Source organism: Octopus bimaculoides, chromosome 2 (assembly GCF_001194135.2).
Source record: "Octopus bimaculoides isolate UCB-OBI-ISO-001 chromosome 2, ASM119413v2, whole genome shotgun sequence".
NCBI classification, from domain to species: Eukaryota; Metazoa; Mollusca; class Cephalopoda; order Octopoda; family Octopodidae; genus Octopus; species Octopus bimaculoides.
The window spans coordinates 153,653,022-153,658,914 of NC_068982.1; positions in this window are offsets into that span (position 1 = coordinate 153,653,022).

The following is a 5,893-nucleotide window of genomic DNA, read 5'->3' on the forward strand; positions in this document are numbered from 1 at the left end:
TGTGTGTGTCATGTGTGTGTGTGTGTCATGCGTGTGTGTGTGTCATGTGTGTGTGTGTGTGTGTGTGTGTGTGTGTGTTAAATAAAATGAGACAACAAAGCCAATGCTGTGTGGAATTTATAGGACATTGATAAAGAGAAACGTAGTCTTACAGTAAGGTAGTCTTATATTCTTTCCTCACATTTTAATCTCTTCCTTATATCTCTCCCTCTATTCCTTTTATCTTGATAGCCCTTCTCTCCCATCCCCTCACAATATTTTGACCACTATCTAGCACTCCTTATTTTTCATTCTTTCTTCCTTTTCTCTCTTCTTTCCTCCCCTAATTATTTTGACTATTACCATTCTCCTCCTAACACATGTATCTCTTCTCTTCTCTCTATCTACTTACCCCTACCAGAACGTTCTCAAAATTTAATTCACACCACAAGACCCTTTTGAATTAACAGCACATGGGATTTATGTCTCCACACTATCCATTTGTAATAACAAAATATTAACTCCTATCGGAATACCATGAACAAGGAGCATCTCTACCCATACACACCATGGACAAGAAGCATATCTACCCATACGCAGCACTTACCTTGGATAACGGAATTGCAACTGTAACATCCGACATATATTTTTATTCTTATTCTCTTATTTTCCTTTATAATTCCTACATTCATCCTTTTCCAAAATAACTCCTTATATTGAAGTCTATTATTTCCCTCCAGTTAACTCTCTCATATAATCTCTGATGAAGGGATATCCTTAATATTCCAGAAACAGCTGTAAGACTACTGTTCTCTTTATAAATGTTCTGTAAGTTTCACACTGCTTTGGCTTTGTTGTCTCATTTTATTTAACATATACATGTTCACACAAACCCCGCATTAGACTCCTCACTCGTATTATCGAACCAAGAGTCTCACTCCGGTACTCCCGTAGCACTTGCATAGCCTTACATACCATCTTGGGTCTTCTGGATATTAATACCCATATATATATATGTTTATATACAGAGAGAGAGAGAGGGGGGGGAGAGACAGACAGACAGTGAGACAGAGAGACAGAGAGAGATTGTCTATATTGTTATCTAATTACATGCTGAGTATGTAAATTTAAAACGAAAATGTATAATATACAACGTTTTAATACCTCAGTTATGATTAATAACTATATTTACTATAAACCATAAATTAAGTCTAATTATCCGTCTTTTATTGTACCACCGTACCTTAGCCTTTGCCTTTAGAAGGTATTAAACACTTAGAACAAACAATACCAGTTATTATAAGTCAGTAGAAGAGATCATATTTTAATCAATTATACATGTTCAGAACTTATATTATCAGACTTGTACGGAAATGTTGTTGTGGGCTATGCGTATTTCAATATTACTAAGGCGGAAGGCGGCGAGCTGGCAGAAAGGTTAGCACGCCGGGCGAAATGCTTAGTGGTACTTCGTCTGCCGCTACGTTCTGAGTTCAAATTCCGCCGAGGTGGACTTTGCTTCTCATCCTTTCGGGGTCGATTAAATAAGTACCAGTTATGCACTAGGGTCAATATAATCGACTGACTTAATCCCTTTGTCTGTCTTTGTTTGTCCCCTCTGTATCTAGCCCTTTGTTGGCAGTAAAAACATAAGAAACGTTAGCGCGCCGGGCGAAATGCTTAGCGGTATTTCTTCTGCCGTCATGTTCTGAGTTCAAATTCCGCTGAGGTCGACTTTGCCCTTCATCCTTTCGGGTTTGATAAATTAAGTATCAGTTACGCACTGGGGTCGATGTAATCGACTCAACTCCTTTGTCTGTCCTTGTTTGTCCCCTCTATGTTTAGCCCCTTGTGGGCAATAACGAAATAAGAAACGTTAACACGCCGGGCGAAATGCTTAGCGGTATTTCATCTGTCTTTACGTTCTGAGTTCAAATTCCGCCGAAGTCGACTTTGCCTTTCATCCTTTTGGGGTCAATAAATTAAGTACTAGTTGCGTACTGGAGTCGATCTAATCGACTAGCCCTCTCCCACAAAATTTAGTGACTTGTGCCAAGAGTAGAAAAGACTATATTGTCTAATATAAGTATTAGCGTTTTTCAGCTTTCGTAAATATTCGGCAAATGCAAGTGTTTAAAGCAATATATAAAGCAATGTGTATGCTTGTGGCACCCAAGTTTATGATACTAATATTTACGCTGACGCATGCTTTATATATCACATTAATATTAATTAGATGTATATCTCTATAAATAATTTCTTTAATTAACCAATTAAAGTTATCAAAAACACATATAAGATTTGAATTAATAGGAAAATTACATGTATTTTTATTGCTGATTACATAATATAATTAAGCTAAATGTAGCAATGAGCTATATAGAGAGCGATAGCAGAATAGTTTAAAAGATTTCTACCTAGTATTCTGAAGTATCTATGTTGTGGAAAATATAATTGCTTAAGAAATTTATTTTGACGACATTTTTCCTCACCAGTTGCGATTGTTGCTAAGTTTCACAGTCAAATATCTTTTATCTTTTATCTTGTACTTGTTTTAGTCATTAGACTGCAGCTATGCTGGGGCACCGCGTTATGTCAATTTTCTTGAAATCAATTTGCTGTATGACTTCATGAGGATTACAAGTAACAGTAAATTAACTATACGCTGATTGGTTGATATGCTAGACATTCTTAAAAACATATTCTGTATTATTTTCTTAGTTATATATCTAAGCAAACTCCTATGAGCACCAGTAAAAATATTTGCCATCAGTTTAACTATATGAAATGCTACGAAATTATTCTTTTTTTAAACAGATATCATAGTAAGCAGTATTTTGTAAATTTTGAATGCAGATAAAAATTAATTACCATTACAATGATTTGAATAATTATAGTGATATCATTTTCCAAATACTTTTAACTATATATTATTGAAAATGGTTGAAATAAAAGACAATATAACTGACTGAAATGTGAAATAAAATATCTAATTGATTTCTTTGAAAGGGAAATATCACCTAATAACTTGTACCAACGATGTAAAAGCGGAAGGAAAGGAGAGCTAGAACAATAGTCATCTGAGTTGGCTGTAACGATAAGAAATGACTGTGCCTATTCTAACATACTGTGACCTGTCCTGTGCTATCCAGAAATTAGATCAATGACCTTACAAATCATGAGTGCAGCACCCTAGCCATTAGAGCATTCGCTTTCACTGATAGACATACACACGTACACACACACACACACACACACACATATATATATATATATATATATATATATATATATATATATATACATAGCAGTCGGCTGTCTACCAAATTACACTCACAAACTATTTGTTATAAACGCTACCTCGGTAAAAGTCTTTTTACCACGTTGTGTTATTGCCGCGTTATGCGGTAGCCGGTAGTTGTGAAGATAAAGTTATTCACTACACGGGCTTACATGCTTTTGCTTTCATTTTTCTTTTATTTCTTTTGCCATTTTTGTTGACCTTCCTTTGGCTTTTCTCTAGGACTAAGTATATGTCGTAGACACTTCTTCTAATGGTACCATTGAACATTTTGAATGTCCGTTTTATTGCATTTTATTGTTTAAAGGCATGCTCAGTTGAGGATTTTACTATTCACATGACTATGTTACAAAGGGTAGCCATATATAATTCGTTGGTTTATTTCACATGCACAAACGAGATGAAAGGCAAACTTTACAAAGAGAAAGGTATATTTGAATACTGAATGTACTTAACTTGTTCTAACGTTGTTTGACTGTGACTAATTTCTCACAGCCTTTTGAAGTAAATAAATTTTCTTATATTTTATTCGGCTGTTCAAGACGGAAAAGCTGAGTTCACATACCTGAACTTAGTAAATAAATAAAGCCTTTAATGAATAAATAAATAAATCGCTTAACAAATAATTCAAATTTCAGCAAATAAATAAAATTTTTACTCAACAAACATTCAACGAGCAAATAAATAAATTATTCACTGGACAAATAAATGAATTCCAGTTAAACAAAACTCAACGCCATCTAATATTACTTCTGACGATTGCCTTGAGCTGCATACTTATGAATGATATTTCACTATATATACTCTCAAAATATATAAGCTACCTATGATAGTGCCAACTATCTTAGTATCCCTAATACTGAATAACAGCTTGTAGAAAATTGAGTGTAAAAACTAATGCTCTCTGTATCAAATCGTTCTTAACAGTATGTCACATTTAGTGTTTGTGCTCCCTTTAGAAATGTGATTGCACTGGATGTAATTTTACACTACATCTAATAGTGGGGTTTTGAGGAGAGTTGAACCACCTAGCAGTCAATCCGAAGTGTACTCTAACCCAGGCTATTAGCATCTATCAGAGTCCTAGCTAATAGTTAATTAGCATATTAAGGCTTGCCTACCTATGCATGAGAAGATTGGATCCGAGTGTGCAGAAGAAATATTTACGACTGAATGGACGGGAAGGCGGCTGAAACAACACATCGTGGAGGACAGAGAAAGATAAGTCAAGAAAGACATTTTAGTAATCCACTGAGGCTGAAAGTGCGCAACCCTTCTTCCTTTTAAACAAATTCACAGACAAGTCATCAGTCATCCTTAAGTATTTATAAAAAGATGTTCTTCGTTACTTCGTCAGATGAAAATGACAGACGTGATTATACCCGTAGTTGTGACTGCCTAGGTCACCAAAAGGAAATGCATTTATCTCATATTCTGCTACCAATATATTGTGTTTTAAAATGCACGCATATTTGTATACATGCACAAACGAGAAGTCACGTGCCTTAGTGGTTAGGGCATTCGGCTCAAGATCGTAAGGTCGTGAGTTCAATTCCCGGCGACGTGTTGTGCCCTTAAGCAAGACACTATATTTCACATTGCTCCAGTCCACTCAGCTGGCAAAAAATATCAGTAGCCTTGTCACACTCTGTGTCACGCTGAATCTCCCTGAGAACTACATCAAGGGTACACGTGTCTGTGGAGTGCTCAGCCACTTGAACATTAATTTCACGAGCAAGCTGTTCCGTTGATCGTATTAACTGGGACCTACGTCGTCGTAACCGATGGAGTGCTCCTACTATCTATTTGCACACACGCGCACGCGCACACACTCGCATATACACACATGTATTTCCAAATAAATTCACGTGTGTGTGTATGTATGTGTGTGTGTGTGTGTGTATGTATGTATGTGTGTGTATGTTCGTGTATGTGCGCGCGTGTACTTGTGTGTGCATATAAGTATATATATTGTGGTTTCATTTAAGGATAGCGATACTAATAAGAGCTGCTAGAATTCACAATATTTATGAATTTGGATAAAATATCTGGAAAGTGCGGAACGTAATGTCAGTAAATAAATGGTAGAAGAATAGGAACTACGTAATTACCTTATTAGTTTACATGTTCCTGCTATAAGAAGTAACACACTCAGAGATGAGTGTTTGTACAACTTATTAAATGCCTCCTAGGACGCTTTACGACTTTCTCTATGCTCAAAGGTGTGAACGCACTACTGTGTATAGCTAATGGGATTACAAAAGTCTTACTCTTTTATCATTCATTAATGTTATATACCTACACACACATACACAAGAACACGCATGAACGCGCACAAAATCATATACACACAGTGACTACACGTGTGCCGTTGGCGATTTCTTTTCCTTCTTCGGACTTTTCTCTTTCTCCCTCCCGACGAAGAGCTATGCTCGAAACATCAAACTCTTTCCTTTCACTGGGAGTCAAGCTAATACATTTATTGTGCACATCCTCATGTTGTCCGTTTTTACTTGTGTTTTTATTCGATTATTTGAATTGTTTCTTTCTTTGAATTATATATATTGAGAGAGAGAGAGAGGGGGATATATCATCATCATCATCGTTTAACGT